The 19,113-nt window shown below is 41.7% G+C and overlaps 6 non-coding genes across 6 annotated transcripts; all 6 read right to left on the bottom strand.

Moving 5' to 3' along the window:
- Nucleotides 1–8,624: 8,624 nt before the first annotated feature.
- On the bottom strand, nt 8,625–8,697 carry TRNAV-CAC (transfer RNA valine (anticodon CAC)). The gene has a single exon. It is a non-coding gene; the product is annotated as a tRNA-Val (tRNA).
- A 272-nt stretch (nt 8,698–8,969) lies between these two features.
- Nucleotides 8,970–9,041, bottom strand: TRNAP-UGG (transfer RNA proline (anticodon UGG)). Its single transcript has one exon. It is a non-coding gene; the product is annotated as a tRNA-Pro (tRNA).
- Nucleotides 9,042–13,417: 4,376 nt separating this feature from the next.
- Nucleotides 13,418–13,490, bottom strand: TRNAV-CAC (transfer RNA valine (anticodon CAC)). The gene has a single exon. It is a non-coding gene; the product is annotated as a tRNA-Val (tRNA).
- A 272-nt stretch (nt 13,491–13,762) lies between these two features.
- TRNAP-UGG (transfer RNA proline (anticodon UGG)) lies at nt 13,763–13,834 on the bottom strand. Its single transcript has one exon. It is a non-coding gene; the product is annotated as a tRNA-Pro (tRNA).
- A 4,376-nt stretch (nt 13,835–18,210) lies between these two features.
- On the bottom strand, nt 18,211–18,283 carry TRNAV-CAC (transfer RNA valine (anticodon CAC)). The gene has a single exon. It is a non-coding gene; the product is annotated as a tRNA-Val (tRNA).
- Nucleotides 18,284–18,555: 272 nt separating this feature from the next.
- Nucleotides 18,556–18,627, bottom strand: TRNAP-UGG (transfer RNA proline (anticodon UGG)). Its single transcript has one exon. It is a non-coding gene; the product is annotated as a tRNA-Pro (tRNA).
- Nucleotides 18,628–19,113: the final 486 nt, after the last annotated feature.

Below are 19,113 nucleotides of genomic sequence, written 5' to 3' on the forward strand. Positions count from 1 at the left end.
GTCGAGATTTAGAAAAGGTGGAAAGGGTCCAAGTGGATGCCCCTTCCTTTTTAGGGTGGGTCCTGCTGACTATCATAGGATTGCTTGTAAAAGTGGCCAGGGTCAGAGGAAAAGCTGCCAACACTTCTTAGCGTTCTCTATAGATGCAGCCATTTTCTGTGACTGTAATTTCGGCCTTTTCCCAGAAGTCTCTATTCTGCCTATGCAAATTAACAAAAGCAGTGCTTATTCCTCACTTGCTCAAATGTCCTTCCTGTCCAGAAAGCTCTGATTAAGCATGCTTATTTTCTTTTTCTGGGATATTTTAAATTGTTTCGCTGTCCAGTCTGTGGCAGTAGAAAGCTGCTTATGATGCCAGGTTTTGATGAATCCCCAAGGTACAAGTACAGAGGAATATATCAGTCTCTAGGATATGGAACTTTTAGCTAACACATCACAATATGTGATGCTTGCCAAGAAAACACTACATTCTGGAGCGCTGATGATCAGAACATTCTGCTCCTGAAGGATAGAAAAGACAGCTTGATTGAAATAAAGTCTGTTTATATTGACGCTCTCTCTCTCCCTATATATACATACATGCATACACACACACACACAGGTATGTCATGCATTTCTTCAGATTTGTTTCAACCATTTACCATTTATTGGAGAATCCCTACTTTTCAAGTGACTGCAAATGAAGTCATCTCTGGCACTTTTTGTGCAAAGTAAGAGACACACATGACACCTTATTATAAAAGTCATCGGTTTCTTTGTTACTGTGTACTTTCAAAGCATGGGGCTTTCACACGTCAGGTAAACCTGATTACCACTACACAACAAAAGCAGATGCAGCTTTCTTATCTATGTCGTGATAGAACAGTTGTGAATTGAGTAGAAGAAGGGCCCTGATGTGATACTTATTACATGCAGCCTGTAAGATAGTCAAACATGCAGGCTAGGAAGGAAGATGCAAATATCAATGTATTAGAAAAACACCTAAAGGCGAGTGATATGCTTTCATTCATGCATGGCTAGGAAAAATCGCCATACTGTTGCAAACATTCTTACACCACCAACTGGAAATAAATGATTCTGACATTAAACGTAAAGGTGAGAATGCATTTGTATCATCACCTTGAGAAGGATCATCTTGGAATTGAGCCGAGGGCCTCTGCACTCAAAGCCAGAAACACTCCACTAAAATAAGATTCCTGTTGGTGCCAACAATTCTCCATGTTAATGCTTGTTCTAGGTGAGCAGTGAACCGATTACAGGGCTCTTTTGAAAGCAAGGTCTGAGAACCAACAGATACATCCACACGCCGATTACTTTAGTGTTTTGAGAGAATTCCCTTTCTTGGAACGAGATTGCATGAAATAATCTTCAGGGCTTGGACAATTCCATGGCAAAACGGCACCTATCAACATTGTAGCCAACACAATATAACAACTGTTTCTGCCCGGTTTCGAACCGGGGACCTTTCGCGTGTGAGGCGAACTTGATAACCACTACACTACAGAAACAGATACCTACAGTTGATTTTTCTGTAATGAAACTGCTCCGAACTGGCTATTCCATGGGCCTCTGGCTTTAGATTTCTTTCATGCAACCTGCCCGACATCCCTAGCTGAACGCTCGTACATGCCATGCAAGACCAGATGTTTGGTATTAGCTCAGACTGGGCAGGGCTGAAGCATGAGACTCTAGCAAAGAATTATCCACTACTGCAAAGAAAAAATTGATGTTGGTTTTGAAACGCAAACTTCAAAACAACTTGAAAAGAGTACCAAGAAAAGGGCTTGTCCGGGATTTGAACCCGGGACCTCTCGCACCCAAAGCGAGAATCATACCCCTAGACCAACGAGCCCTCAAAATTCTCTTACCTCTCAAAAGCTAATACCGGCTCTAAGCCCGCAATGAAGATCATGCTGGTATCTTTATGATGCTTGGTCTGTGAATACGCATGAAAGTCAGTCTCAACTTACCCTTTCTCAAACGATAGCACTATCATTTACAAGTGTCTCCTTTTATTCCGTCCCAGCTTTGGACACGTCTTACAGGAAGTCAGCCCTTATTTATATATTTCTGCAGTGGCTGAAGCTTAATGAGAAAGAGTAACAAGTTGTTCATAACAACATAAGAAACACATTGTGCATTTTCTCTCAAATACTCCTTCACTTTGTGCCAAAAGAAATACCAAGGTGAATACCTAGGCCACAGATTCAAGCTAAAGATCTTCCTGGTGAAGGCAAGGCGCAATAAAAACTGCATATCGCTGGACTAAAGCATTCCTTGCATAGCCTCTAACATCATAACATAACTGAGCTGCTAGCAGCAAGCTAACCAATACCTTTCTGAAATGAGAATGACATGTGCTTATCTGCTCAATCAGTGCTCAATTGGCTCGATCAGGCGAGATTTAGAAAAGGTGGAAAGGGTCCAAGTGGATGCCCCTTCCTTTTTAGGGTGGGTCCTGCTGACTATCATAGGATTGCTTGTAAAAGTGGCCAGGGTCAGAGGAAAAGCTGCCAACACTTCTTAGCGTTCTCTATAGATGCAGCCATTTTCTGTGACTGTAATTTCGGCCTTTTCCCAGAAGTCTCTATTCTGCCTATGCAAATTAACAAAAGCAGTGCTTATTCCTCACTTGCTCAAATGTCCTTCCTGTCCAGAAAGCTCTGATTAAGCATGCTTATTTTCTTTTTCTGGGATATTTTAAATTGTTTCGCTGTCCAGTCTGTGGCAGTAGAAAGCTGCTTATGATGCCAGGTTTTGATGAATCCCCAAGGTACAAGTACAGAGGAATATATCAGTCTCTAGGATATGGAACTTTTAGCTAACACATCACAATATGTGATGCTTGCCAAGAAAACACTACATTCTGGAGCGCTGATGATCAGAACATTCTGCTCCTGAAGGATAGAAAAGACAGCTTGATTGAAATAAAGTCTGTTTATATTGACGCTCTCTCTCTCCCTATATATACATACATGCGTACACACACACACACAGGTATGTCATGCATTTCTTCAGATTTGTTTCAACCATTTACCATTTATTGGAGAATCCCTACTTTTCAAGTGACTGCAAATGAAGTCATCTCTGGCACTTTTTGTGCAAAGTAAGAGACACACATGACACCTTTTTATAAAAGTCATCGGTTTCTTTGTTACTGTGTACTTTCAAAGCATGGGGCTTTCACACGTCAGGTAAACCTGATTACCACTACACAACAAAAGCAGATGCAGCTTTCTTATCTATGTCGTGATAGAACAGTTGTGAATTGAGTAGAAGAAGGGCCCTGATGTGATACTTATTACATGCAGCCTGTAAGATAGTCAAACATGCAGGCTAGGAAGGAAGATGCAAATATCAATGTATTAGAAAAACACCTAAAGGCGAGTGATATGCTTTCATTCATGCATGGCTAGGAAAAATCGCCATACTGTTGCAAACATTCTTACACCACCAACTGGAAATAAATGATTCTGACATTAAACGTAAAGGTGACAATGCATTTGTATCATCACCCTGAGAAGGATCATCTTGGAATTGAGCCGAGGGCCTCTGCACTCAAAGCCAGAAACACTCCACTAAAATAAGATTCCTGTTGGTGCCAACAATTCTCCATGTTAATGCTTGTTCTAGGTGAGCAGTGAACCGATTGCAGGGCTCTTTTGAAAGCAAGGTCTGAGAACCAACAGATACATCCACACGCCGATTACTTTAGTGTTTTGAGAGAATTCCCTTTCTTGGAACGAGATTGCATGAAATAATCTTCAGGGCTTGGACAATTCCATGGCAAAACGGCACCTATCAACATTGTAGCCAACACAATATAACAACTGTTTCTGCCCGGTTTCGAACCGGGGACCTTTCGCGTGTGAGGCGAACTTGATAACCACTACACTACAGAAACAGATACCTACAGTTGATTTTTCTGTAATGAAACTGCTCCGAACTGGCTATTCCATGGGCCTCTGGCTTTAGATTTCTTTCATGCAACCTGCCCGACATCCCTAGCTGAACGCTCGTACATGCCATGCAAGACCAGATGTTTGGTATTAGCTCAGACTGGGCAGGGCTGAAGCATGAGACTCTAGCAAAGAATTATCCACTACTGCAAAGAAAAAATTGATGTTGGTTTTGAAACGCAAACTTCAAAACAACTTGAAAAGAGTACCAAGAAAAGGGCTTGTCCGGGATTTGAACCCGGGACCTCTCGCACCCAAAGCGAGAATCATACCCCTAGACCAACGAGCCCTCAAAATTCTCTTACCTCTCAAAAGCTAATACCGGCTCTAAGCCCGCAATGAAGATCATGCTGGTATCTTTATGATGCTTGGTCTGTGAATACGCATGAAAGTCAGTCTCAACTTACCCTTTCTCAAACGATAGCACTATCATTTACAAGTGTCTCCTTTTATTCCGTCCCAGCTTTGGACACGTCTTACAGGAAGTCAGCCCTTATTTATATATTTCTGCAGTGGCTGAAGCTTAATGAGAAAGAGTAACAAGTTGTTCATAACAACATAAGAAACACATTGTGCATTTTCTCTCAAATACTCCTTCACTTTGTGCCAAAAGAAATACCAAGGTGAATACCTAGGCCACAGATTCAAGCTAAAGATCTTCCTGGTGAAGGCAAGGCGCAATAAAAACTGCATATCGCTGGACTAAAGCATTCCTTGCATAGCCTCTAACATCATAACATAACTGAGCTGCTAGCAGCAAGCTAACCAATACCTTTCTGAAATGAGAATGACATGTGCTTATCTGCTCAATCAGTGCTCAATTGGCTCGATCAGGCGAGATTTAGAAAAGGTGGAAAGGGTCCAAGTGGATGCCCCTTCCTTTTTAGGGTGGGTCCTGCTGACTATCATAGGATTGCTTGTAAAAGTGGCCAGGGTCAGAGGAAAAGCTGCCAACACTTCTTAGCGTTCTCTATAGATGCAGCCATTTTCTGTGACTGTAATTTCGGCCTTTTCCCAGAAGTCTCTATTCTGCCTATGCAAATTAACAAAAGCAGTGCTTATTCCTCACTTGCTCAAATGTCCTTCCTGTCCAGAAAGCTCTGATTAAGCATGCTTATTTTCTTTTTCTGGGATATTTTAAATTGTTTCGCTGTCCAGTCTGTGGCAGTAGAAAGCTGCTTATGATGCCAGGTTTTGATGAATCCCCAAGGTACAAGTACAGAGGAATATATCAGTCTCTAGGATATGGAACTTTTAGCTAACACATCACAATATGTGATGCTTGCCAAGAAAACACTACATTCTGGAGCGCTGATGATCAGAACATTCTGCTCCTGAAGGATAGAAAAGACAGCTTGATTGAAATAAAGTCTGTTTATATTGACGCTCTCTCTCTCCCTATATATACATACATGCATACACACACACACACAGGTATGTCATGCATTTCTTCAGATTTGTTTCAACCATTTACCATTTATTGGAGAATCCCTACTTTTCAAGTGACTGCAAATGAAGTCATCTCTGGCACTTTTTGTGCAAAGTAAGAGACACACATGACACCTTTTTATAAAAGTCATCGGTTTCTTTGTTACTGTGTACTTTCAAAGCATGGGGCTTTCACACGTCAGGTAAACCTGATTACCACTACACAACAAAAGCAGATGCAGCTTTCTTATCTATGTCGTGATAGAACAGTTGTGAATTGAGTAGAAGAAGGGCCCTGATGTGATACTTATTACATGCAGCCTGTAAGATAGTCAAACATGCAGGCTAGGAAGGAAGATGCAAATATCAATGTATTAGAAAAACACCTAAAGGCGAGTGATATGCTTTCATTCATGCATGGCTAGGAAAAATCGCCATACTGTTGCAAACATTCTTACACCACCAACTGGAAATAAATGATTCTGACATTAAACGTAAAGGTGAGAATGCATTTGTATCATCACCTTGAGAAGGATCATCTTGGAATTGAGCCGAGGGCCTCTGCACTCAAAGCCAGAAACACTCCACTAAAATAAGATTCCTGTTGGTGCCAACAATTCTCCATGTTAATGCTTGTTCTAGGTGAGCAGTGAACCGATTACAGGGCTCTTTTGAAAGCAAGGTCTGAGAACCAACAGATACATCCACACGCCGATTACTTTAGTGTTTTGAGAGAATTCCCTTTCTTGGAACGAGATTGCATGAAATAATCTTCAGGGCTTGGACAATTCCATGGCAAAACGGCACCTATCAACATTGTAGCCAACACAACATAACAACTGTTTCTGCCCGGTTTCGAACCGGGGACCTTTCGCGTGTGAGGCGAACTTGATAACCACTACACTACAGAAACAGATACCTACAGTTGATTTTTCTGTAATGAAACTGCTCCGAACTGGCTATTCCATGGGCCTCTGGCTTTAGATTTCTTTCATGCAACCTGCCCGACATCCCTAGCTGAACGCTCGTACATGCCATGCAAGACCAGATGTTTGGTATTAGCTCAGACTGGGCAGGGCTGAAGCATGAGACTCTAGCAAAGAATTATCCACTACTGCAAAGAAAAAATTGATGTTGGTTTTGAAACGCAAACTTCAAAACAACTTGAAAAGAGTACCAAGAAAAGGGCTTGTCCGGGATTTGAACCCGGGACCTCTCGCACCCAAAGCGAGAATCATACCCCTAGACCAACGAGCCCTCAAAATTCTCTTACCTCTCAAAAGCTAATACCGGCTCTAAGCCCGCAATGAAGATCATGCTGGTATCTTTATGATGCTTGGTCTGTGAATACGCATGAAAGTCAGTCTCAACTTACCCTTTCTCAAACGATAGCACTATCATTTACAAGTGTCTCCTTTTATTCCGTCCCAGCTTTGGACACGTCTTACAGGAAGTCGGCCCTTATTTATATATTTCTGCAGTGGCTGAAGCTTAATGAGAAAGAGTAACAAGTTGTTCATAACAACATAAGAAACACATTGTGCATTTTCTCTCAAATACTCCTTCACTTTGTGCCAAAAGAAATACCAAGGTGAATACCTAGGCCACAGATTCAAGCTAAAGATCTTCCTGGTGAAGGCAAGGCGCAATAAAAACTGCATATCGCTGGACTAAAGCATTCCTTGCATAGCCTCTAACATCATAACATAACTGAGCTGCTAGCAGCAAGCTAACCAATACCTTTCTGAAATGAGAATGACATGTGCTTATCTGCTCAATCAGTGCTCAATCAGGCTCGATCAGGCGAGATTTAGAAAAGGTGGAAAGGGTCCAAGTGGATGCCCCTTCCTTTTTAGGGTGGGTCCTGCTGACTATCATAGGATTGCTTGTAAAAGTGGCCAGGGTCAGAGGAAAAGCTGCCAACACTTCTTAGCGTTCTCTATAGATGCAGCCATTTTCTGTGACTGTAATTTCGGCCTTTTCCCAGAAGTCTCTATTCTGCCTATGCAAATTAACAAAAGCAGTGCTTATTCCTCACTTGCTCAAATGTCCTTCCTGTCCAGAAAGCTCTGATTAAGCATGCTTATTTTCTTTTTCTGGGATATTTTAAATTGTTTCGCTGTCCAGTCTGTGGCAGTAGAAAGCTGCTTATGATGCCAGGTTTTGATGAATCCCCAAGGTACAAGTACAGAGGAATATATCAGTCTCTAGGATATGGAACTTTTAGCTAACACATCACAATATGTGATGCTTGCCAAGAAAACACTACATTCTGGAGCGCTGATGATCAGAACATTCTGCTCCTGAAGGATAGAAAAGACAGCTTGATTGAAATAAAGTCTGTTTATATTGACGCTCTCTCTCTCCCTATATATACATACATGCATACACACACACACACAGGTATGTCATGCATTTCTTCAGATTTGTTTCAACCATTTACCATTTATTGGAGAATCCCTACTTTTCAAGTGACTGCAAATGAAGTCATCTCTGGCACTTTTTGTGCAAAGTAAGAGACACACATGACACCTTTTTATAAAAGTCATCGGTTTCTTTGTTACTGTGTACTTTCAAAGCATGGGGCTTTCACACGTCAGGTAAACCTGATTACCACTACACAACAAAAGCAGATGCAGCTTTCTTATCTATGTCGTGATAGAACAGTTGTGAATTGAGTAGAAGAAGGGCCCTGATGTGATACTTATTACATGCAGCCTGTAAGATAGTCAAACATGCAGGCTAGGAAGGAAGATGCAAATATCAATGTATTAGAAAAACACCTAAAGGCGAGTGATATGCTTTCATTCATGCATGGCTAGGAAAAATCGCCATACTGTTGCAAACATTCTTACACCACCAACTGGAAATAAATGATTCTGACATTAAACGTAAAGGTGACAATGCATTTGTATCATCACCCTGAGAAGGATCATCTTGGAATTGAGCCGAGGGCCTCTGCACTCAAAGCCAGAAACACTCCACTAAAATAAGATTCCTGTTGGTGCCAACAATTCTCCATGTTAATGCTTGTTCTAGGTGAGCAGTGAACCGATTGCAGGGCTCTTTTGAAAGCAAGGTCTGAGAACCAACAGATACATCCACACGCCGATTACTTTAGTGTTTTGAGAGAATTCCCTTTCTTGGAACGAGATTGCATGAAATAATCTTCAGGGCTTGGACAATTCCATGGCAAAACGGCACCTATCAACATTGTAGCCAACACAATATAACAACTGTTTCTGCCCGGTTTCGAACCGGGGACCTTTCGCGTGTGAGGCGAACGTGATAACCACTACACTACAGAAACAGATACCTACAGTTGATTTTTCTGTAATGAAACTGCTCCGAACTGGCTATTCCATGGGCCTCTGGCTTTAGATTTCTTTCATGCAACCTGCCCGACATCCCTAGCTGAACGCTCGTACATGCCATGCAAGACCAGATGTTTGGTATTAGCTCAGACTGGGCAGGGCTGAAGCATGAGACTCTAGCAAAGAATTATCCACTACTGCAAAGAAAAAATTGATGTTGGTTTTGAAACGCAAACTTCAAAACAACTTGAAAAGAGTACCAAGAAAAGGGCTCGTCCGGGATTTGAACCCGGGACCTCTCGCACCCAAAGCGAGAATCATACCCCTAGACCAACGAGCCCTCAAAATCCTCTTACCTCTCAAAAGCTAATACCGGCTCTAAGCCCGCAATGAAGATCATGCTGGTATCTTTATGATGCTTGGTCTGTGAATACGCATGAAAGTCAGTCTCAACTTACCCTTTCTCAAACGATAGCACTATCATTTACAAGTGTCTCCTTTTATTCCGTCCCAGCTTTGGACACGTCTTACAGGAAGTCAGCCCTTATTTATATATTTCTTCAGTGGCTGAAGCTTAATGAGAAAGAGTAACAAGTTGTTCATAACAACATAAGAAACACATTGTGCATTTTCTCTTAAATACTCCTTCACTTTGTGCCAAAAGAAATACCAAGGTGAATACCTAGGCCACAGATTCAAGCTAAAGATCTTCCTGCTGAATGCAAGGCGCATTAAAAACTGCATATCGCTGGACTAAAGCATTCCTTGCATAGCCTCTAACATCATAACATAACTGAGCTGCTAGCAGCAAGCTAACCAATACCTTTCTGAAATGAGAATGACATGTGCTTATCTGCTCAATCAGTGCTCAATCAGGCTCGATCAGTCGAGATTTAGAAAAGGTGGAAAGGGTCCAAGTGGATGCCCCTTCCTTTTTAGGGTGGGTCCTGCTGACTATCATAGGATTGCTTGTAAAAGTGGCCAGGGTCAGAGGAAAAGCTGCCAACACTTCTTAGCGTTCTCTATAGATGCAGCCATTTTCTGTGACTGTAATTTCGGCCTTTTCCCAGAAGTCTCTATTCTGCCTATGCAAATTAACAAAAGCAGTGCTTATTCCTCACTTGCTCAAATGTCCTTCCTGTCCAGAAAGCTCTGATTAAGCATGCTTATTTTCTTTTTCTGGGATATTTTAAATTGTTTCGCTGTCCAGTCTGTGGCAGTAGAAAGCTGCTTATGATGCCAGGTTTTGATGAATCCCCAAGGTACAAGTACAGAGGAATATATCAGTCTCTAGGATATGGAACTTTTAGCTAACACATCACAATATGTGATGCTTGCCAAGAAAACACTACATTCTGGAGCGCTGATGATCAGAACATTCTGCTCCTGAAGGATAGAAAAGACAGCTTGATTGAAATAAAGTCTGTTTATATTGACGCTCTCTCTCTCCCTATATATACATACATGCATACACACACACACACAGGTATGTCATGCATTTCTTCAGATTTGTTTCAACCATTTACCATTTATTGGAGAATCCCTACTTTTCAAGTGACTGCAAATGAAGTCATCTCTGGCACTTTTTGTGCAAAGTAAGAGACACACATGACACCTTATTATAAAAGTCATCGGTTTCTTTGTTACTGTGTACTTTCAAAGCATGGGGCTTTCACACGTCAGGTAAACCTGATTACCACTACACAACAAAAGCAGATGCAGCTTTCTTATCTATGTCGTGATAGAACAGTTGTGAATTGAGTAGAAGAAGGGCCCTGATGTGATACTTATTACATGCAGCCTGTAAGATAGTCAAACATGCAGGCTAGGAAGGAAGATGCAAATATCAATGTATTAGAAAAACACCTAAAGGCGAGTGATATGCTTTCATTCATGCATGGCTAGGAAAAATCGCCATACTGTTGCAAACATTCTTACACCACCAACTGGAAATAAATGATTCTGACATTAAACGTAAAGGTGAGAATGCATTTGTATCATCACCTTGAGAAGGATCATCTTGGAATTGAGCCGAGGGCCTCTGCACTCAAAGCCAGAAACACTCCACTAAAATAAGATTCCTGTTGGTGCCAACAATTCTCCATGTTAATGCTTGTTCTAGGTGAGCAGTGAACCGATTACAGGGCTCTTTTGAAAGCAAGGTCTGAGAACCAACAGATACATCCACACGCCGATTACTTTAGTGTTTTGAGAGAATTCCCTTTCTTGGAACGAGATTGCATGAAATAATCTTCAGGGCTTGGACAATTCCATGGCAAAACGGCACCTATCAACATTGTAGCCAACACAATATAACAACTGTTTCTGCCCGGTTTCGAACCGGGGACCTATCGCGTGTGAGGCGAACTTGATAACCACTACACTACAGAAACAGATACCTACAGTTGATTTTTCTGTAATGAAACTGCTCCGAACTGGCTATTCCATGGGCCTCTGGCTTTAGATTTCTTTCATGCAACCTGCCCGACATCCCTAGCTGAACGCTCGTACATGCCATGCAAGACCAGATGTTTGGTATTAGCTCAGACTGGGCAGGGCTGAAGCATGAGACTCTAGCAAAGAATTATCCACTACTGCAAAGAAAAAATTGATGTTGGTTTTGAAACGCAAACTTCAAAACAACTTGAAAAGAGTACCAAGAAAAGGGCTTGTCCGGGATTTGAACCCGGGACCTCTCGCACCCAAAGCGAGAATCATACCCCTAGACCAACGAGCCCTCAAAATTCTCTTACCTCTCAAAAGCTAATACCGGCTCTAAGCCCGCAATGAAGATCATGCTGGTATCTTTATGATGCTTGGTCTGTGAATACGCATGAAAGTCAGTCTCAACTTACCCTTTCTCAAACGATAGCACTATCATTTACAAGTGTCTCCTTTTATTCCGTCCCAGCTTTGGACACGTCTTACAGGAAGTCAGCCCTTATTTATATATTTCTGCAGTGGCTGAAGCTTAATGAGAAAGAGTAACAAGTTGTTCATAACAACATAAGAAACACATTGTGCATTTTCTCTCAAATACTCCTTCACTTTGTGCCAAAAGAAATACCAAGGTGAATACCTAGGCCACAGATTCAAGCTAAAGATCTTCCTGGTGAAGGCAAGGCGCAATAAAAACTGCATATCGCTGGACTAAAGCATTCCTTGCATAGCCTCTAACATCATAACATAACTGAGCTGCTAGCAGCAAGCTAACCAATACCTTTCTGAAATGAGAATGACATGTGCTTATCTGCTCAATCAGTGCTCAATTGGCTCGATCAGGCGAGATTTAGAAAAGGTGGAAAGGGTCCAAGTGGATGCCCCTTCCTTTTTAGGGTGGGTCCTGCTGACTATCATAGGATTGCTTGTAAAAGTGGCCAGGGTCAGAGGAAAAGCTGCCAACACTTCTTAGCGTTCTCTATAGATGCAGCCATTTTCTGTGACTGTAATTTCGGCCTTTTCCCAGAAGTCTCTATTCTGCCTATGCAAATTAACAAAAGCAGTGCTTATTCCTCACTTGCTCAAATGTCCTTCCTGTCCAGAAAGCTCTGATTAAGCATGCTTATTTTCTTTTTCTGGGATATTTTAAATTGTTTCGCTGTCCAGTCTGTGGCAGTAGAAAGCTGCTTATGATGCCAGGTTTTGATGAATCCCCAAGGTACAAGTACAGAGGAATATATCAGTCTCTAGGATATGGAACTTTTAGCTAACACATCACAATATGTGATGCTTGCCAAGAAAACACTACATTCTGGAGCGCTGATGATCAGAACATTCTGCTCCTGAAGGATAGAAAAGACAGCTTGATTGAAATAAAGTCTGTTTATATTGACGCTCTCTCTCTCCCTATATATACATACATGCGTACACACACACACACAGGTATGTCATGCATTTCTTCAGATTTGTTTCAACCATTTACCATTTATTGGAGAATCCCTACTTTTCAAGTGACTGCAAATGAAGTCATCTCTGGCACTTTTTGTGCAAAGTAAGAGACACACATGACACCTTTTTATAAAAGTCATCGGTTTCTTTGTTACTGTGTACTTTCAAAGCATGGGGCTTTCACACGTCAGGTAAACCTGATTACCACTACACAACAAAAGCAGATGCAGCTTTCTTATCTATGTCGTGATAGAACAGTTGTGAATTGAGTAGAAGAAGGGCCCTGATGTGATACTTATTACATGCAGCCTGTAAGATAGTCAAACATGCAGGCTAGGAAGGAAGATGCAAATATCAATGTATTAGAAAAACACCTAAAGGCGAGTGATATGCTTTCATTCATGCATGGCTAGGAAAAATCGCCATACTGTTGCAAACATTCTTACACCACCAACTGGAAATAAATGATTCTGACATTAAACGTAAAGGTGACAATGCATTTGTATCATCACCCTGAGAAGGATCATCTTGGAATTGAGCCGAGGGCCTCTGCACTCAAAGCCAGAAACACTCCACTAAAATAAGATTCCTGTTGGTGCCAACAATTCTCCATGTTAATGCTTGTTCTAGGTGAGCAGTGAACCGATTGCAGGGCTCTTTTGAAAGCAAGGTCTGAGAACCAACAGATACATCCACACGCCGATTACTTTAGTGTTTTGAGAGAATTCCCTTTCTTGGAACGAGATTGCATGAAATAATCTTCAGGGCTTGGACAATTCCATGGCAAAACGGCACCTATCAACATTGTAGCCAACACAATATAACAACTGTTTCTGCCCGGTTTCGAACCGGGGACCTTTCGCGTGTGAGGCGAACGTGATAACCACTACACTACAGAAACAGATACCTACAGTTGATTTTTCTGTAATGAAACTGCTCCGAACTGGCTATTCCATGGGCCTCTGGCTTTAGATTTCTTTCATGCAACCTGCCCGACATCCCTAGCTGAACGCTCGTACATGCCATGCAAGACCAGATGTTTGGTATTAGCTCAGACTGGGCAGGGCTGAAGCATGAGACTCTAGCAAAGAATTATCCACTACTGCAAAGAAAAAATTGATGTTGGTTTTGAAACGCAAACTTCAAAACAACTTGAAAAGAGTACCAAGAAAAGGGCTCGTCCGGGATTTGAACCCGGGACCTCTCGCACCCAAAGCGAGAATCATACCCCTAGACCAACGAGCCCTCAAAATCCTCTTACCTCTCAAAAGCTAATACCGGCTCTAAGCCCGCAATGAAGATCATGCTGGTATCTTTATGATGCTTGGTCTGTGAATACGCATGAAAGTCAGTCTCAACTTACCCTTTCTCAAACGATAGCACTATCATTTACAAGTGTCTCCTTTTATTCCGTCCCAGCTTTGGACACGTCTTACAGGAAGTCAGCCCTTATTTATATATTTCTTCAGTGGCTGAAGCTTAATGAGAAAGAGTAACAAGTTGTTCATAACAACATAAGAAACACATTGTGCATTTTCTCTTAAATACTCCTTCACTTTGTGCCAAAAGAAATACCAAGGTGAATACCTAGGCCACAGATTCAAGCTAAAGATCTTCCTGCTGAATGCAAGGCGCATTAAAAACTGCATATCGCTGGACTAAAGCATTCCTTGCATAGCCTCTAACATCATAACATAACTGAGCTGCTAGCAGCAAGCTAACCAATACCTTTCTGAAATGAGAATGACATGTGCTTATCTGCTCAATCAGTGCTCAATCAGGCTCGATCAGGCGAGATTTAGAAAAGGTGGAAAGGGTCCAAGTGGATGCCCCTTCCTTTTTAGGGTGGGTCCTGCTGACTATCATAGGATTGCTTGTAAAAGTGGCCAGGGTCAGAGGAAAAGCTGCCAACACTTCTTAGCGTTCTCTATAGATGCAGCCATTTTCTGTGACTGTAATTTCGGCCTTTTCCCAGAAGTCTCTATTCTGCCTATGCAAATTAACAAAAGCAGTGCTTATTCCTCACTTGCTCAAATGTCCTTCCTGTCCAGAAAGCTCTGATTAAGCATGCTTATTTTCTTTTTCTGGGATATTTTAAATTGTTTCGCTGTCCAGTCTGTGGCAGTAGAAAGCTGCTTATGATGCCAGGTTTTGATGAATCCCCAAGGTACAAGTACAGAGGAATATATCAGTCTCTAGGATATGGAACTTTTAGCTAACACATCACAATATGTGATGCTTGCCAAGAAAACACTACATTCTGGAGCGCTGATGATCAGAACATTCTGCTCCTGAAGGATAGAAAAGACAGCTTGATTGAAATAAAGTCTGTTTATATTGACGCTCTCTCTCTCCCTATATATACATACATGCATACACACACACACACAGGTATGTCATGCATTTCTTCAGATTTGTTTCAACCATTTACCATTTATTGGAGAATCCCTACTTTTCAAGTGACTGCAAATGAAGTCATCTCTGGCACTTTTTGTGCAAAGTAAGAGACACACATGACACCTTATTATAAAAGTCATCGGTTTCTTTGTTACTGTGTACTTTCAAAGCATGGGGCTTTCACACGTCAGGTAAACCTGATTACCACTACACAACAAAAGCAGATGCAGCTTTCTTATCTATGTCGTGATAGAACAGTTGTGAATTGAGTAGAAGAAGGGCCCTGATGTGATACTTATTACATGCAGCCTGTAAGATAGTCAAACATGCAGGCTAGGAAGGAAGATGCAAATATCAATGTATTAGAAAAACACCTAAAGGCGAGTGATATGCTTTCATTCATGCATGGCTAGGAAAAATCGCCATACTGTTGCAAACATTCTTACACCACCAACTGGAAATAAATGATTCTGACATTAAACGTAAAGGTGAGAATGCATTTGTATCATCACCTTGAGAAGGATCATCTTGGAATTGAGCCGAGGGCCTCTGCACTCAAAGCCAGAAACACTCCACTAAAATAAGATTCCTGTTGGTGCCAACAATTCTCCATGTTAATGCTTGTTCTAGGTGAGCAGTGAACCGATTACAGGGCTCTTTTGAAAGCAAGGTCTGAGAACCAACAGATACATCCACACGCCGATTACTTTAGTGTTTTGAGAGAATTCCCTTTCTTGGAACGAGATTGCATGAAATAATCTTCAGGGCTTGGACAATTCCATGGCAAAACGGCACCTATCAACATTGTAGCCAACACAATATAACAACTGTTTCTGCCCGGTTTCGAACCGGGGACCTTTCGCGTGTGAGGCGAACTTGATAACCACTACACTACAGAAACAGATACCTACAGTTGATTTTTCTGTAATGAAACTGCTCCGAACTGGCTATTCCATGGGCCTCTGGCTTTAGATTTCTTTCATGCAACCTGCCCGACATCCCTAGCTGAACGCTCGTACATGCCATGCAAGACCAGATGTTTGGTATTAGCTCAGACTGGGCAGGGCTGAAGCATGAGACTCTAGCAAAGAATTATCCACTACTGCAAAGAAAAAATTGATGTTGGTTTTGAAACGCAAACTTCAAAACAACTTGAAAAGAGTACCAAGAAAAGGGCTTGTCCGGGATTTGAACCCGGGACCTCTCGCACCCAAAGCGAGAATCATACCCCTAGACCAACGAGCCCTCAAAATTCTCTTACCTCTCAAAAGCTAATACCGGCTCTAAGCCCGCAATGAAGATCATGCTGGTATCTTTATGATGCTTGGTCTGTGAATACGCATGAAAGTCAGTCTCAACTTACCCTTTCTCAAACGATAGCACTATCATTTACAAGTGTCTCCTTTTATTCCGTCCCAGCTTTGGACACGTCTTACAGGAAGTCGGCCCTTATTTATATATTTCTGCAGTGGCTGAAGCTTAATGAGAAAGAGTAACAAGTTGTTCATAACAACATAAGAAACACATTGTGCATTTTCTCTCAAATACTCCTTCACTTTGTGCCAAAAGAAATACCAAGGTGAATACCTAGGCCACAGATTCAAGCTAAAGATCTTCCTGGTGAAGGCAAGGCGCAATAAAAACTGCATATCGCTGGACTAAAGCATTCCTTGCATAGCCTCTAACATCATAACATAACTGAGCTGCTAGCAGCAAGCTAACCAATACCTTTCTGAAATGAGAATGACATGTGCTTATCTGCTCAATCAGTGCTCAATTGGCTCGATCAGGCGAGATTTAGAAAAGGTGGAAAGGGTCCAAGTGGATGCCCCTTCCTTTTTAGGGTGGGTCCTGCTGACTATCATAGGATTGCTTGTAAAAGTGGCCAGGGTCAGAGGAAAAGCTGCCAACACTTCTTAGCGTTCTCTATAGATGCAGCCATTTTCTGTGACTGTAATTTCGGCCTTTTCCCAGAAGTCTCTATTCTGCCTATGCAAATTAACAAAAGCAGTGCTTATTCCTCACTTGCTCAAATGTCCTTCCTGTCCAGAAAGCTCTGATTAAGCATGCTTATTTTCTTTTTCTGGGATATTTTAAATTGTTTCGCTGTCCAGTCTGTGGCAGTAGAAAGCTGCTTATGATGCCAGGTTTTGATGAATCCCCAAGGTACAAGTACAGAGGAATATATCAGTCTCTAGGATATGGAACTTTTAGCTAACACATCACAATATGTGATGCTTGCCAAGAAAACACTACATTCTGGAGCGCTGATGATCAGAACATTCTGCTCCTGAAGGATAGAAAAGACAGCTTGATTGAAATAAAGTCTGTTTATATTGACGCTCTCTCTCTCCCTATATATACATACATGCGTACACACACACACACAGGTATGTCATGCATTTCTTCAGATTTGTTTCAACCATTTACCATTTATTGGAGAATCCCTACTTTTCAAGTGACTGCAAATGAAGTCATCTCTGGCACTTTTTGTGCAAAGTAAGAGACACACATGACACCTTTTTATAAAAGTCATCGGTTTCTTTGTTACTGTGTACTTTCAAAGCATGGGGCTTTCACACGTCAGGTAAACCTGATTACCACTACACAACAAAAGCAGATGCAGCTTTCTTATCTATGTCGTGATAGAACAGTTGTGAATTGAGTAGAAGAAGGGCCCTGATGTGATACTTATTACATGCAGCCTGTAAGATAGTCAAACATGCAGGCTAGGAAGGAAGATGCAAATATCAATGTATTAGAAAAACACCTAAAGGCGAGTGATATGCTTTCATTCATGCATGGCTAGGAAAAATCGCCATACTGTTGCAAACATTCTTACACCACCAACTGGAAATAAATGATTCTGACATTAAACGTAAAGGTGACAATGCATTTGTATCATCACCCTGAGAAGGATCATCTTGGAATTGAGCCGAGGGCCTCTGCACTCAAAGCCAGAAACACTCCACTAAAATAAGATTCCTGTTGGTGCCAACAATTCTCCATGTTAATGCTTGTTCTAGGTGAGCAGTGAACCGATTGCAGGGCTCTTTTGAAAGCAAGGTCTGAGAACCAACAGATACATCCACACGCCGATTACTTTAGTGTTTTGAGAGAATTCCCTTTCTTGGAACGAGATTGCATGAAATAATCTTCAGGGCTTGGACAATTCCATGGCAAAACGGCACCTATCAACATTGTAGCCAACACAATATAACAACTGTTTCTGCCCGGTTTCGAACCGGGGACCTTTCGCGTGTGAGGCGAACGTGATAACCACTACACTACAGAAACAGATACCTACAGTTGATTTTTCTGTAATGAAACTGCTCCGAACTGGCTATTCCATGGGCCTCTGGCTTTAGATTTCTTTCATGCAACCTGCCCGACATCCCTAGCTGAACGCTCGTACATGCCATGCAAGACCAGATGTTTGGTATTAGCTCAGACTGGGCAGGGCTGAAGCATGAGACTCTAGCAAAGAATTATCCACTACTGCAAAGAAAAAATTGATGTTGGTTTTGAAACGCAAACTTCAAAACAACTTGAAAAGAGTACCAAGAAAAGGGCTCGTCCGGGATTTGAACCCGGGACCTCTCGCACCCAAAGCGAGAATCATACCCCTAGACCAACGAGCCCTCAAAATCCTCTTACCTCTCAAAAGCTAATACCGGCTCTAAGCCCGCAATGAAGATCATGCTGGTATCTTTATGATGCTTGGTCTGTGAATACGCATGAAAGTCAGTCTCAACTTACCCTTTCTCAAACGATAGCACTATCATTTACAAGTGTCTCCTTTTATTCCGTCCCAGCTTTGGACACGTCTTACAGGAAGTCAGCCCTTATTTATATATTTCTTCAGTGGCTGAAGCTTAATGAGAAAGAGTAACAAGTTGTTCATAACAACATAAGAAACACATTGTGCATTTTCTCTTAAATACTCCTTCACTTTGTGCCAAAAGAAATACCAAGGTGAATACCTAGGCCACAGATTCAAGCTAAAGATCTTCCTGCTGAATGCAAGGCGCATTAAAAACTGCATATCGCTGGACTAAAGCATTCCTTGCATAGCCTCTAACATCATAACATAACTGAGCTGCTAGCAGCAAGCTAACCAATACCTT

This window comes from Triturus cristatus, chromosome 8, assembly GCF_964204655.1.
Source record: "Triturus cristatus chromosome 8, aTriCri1.1, whole genome shotgun sequence".
Lineage (NCBI taxonomy): Eukaryota > Metazoa > Chordata > Amphibia > Caudata > Salamandridae > Triturus > Triturus cristatus.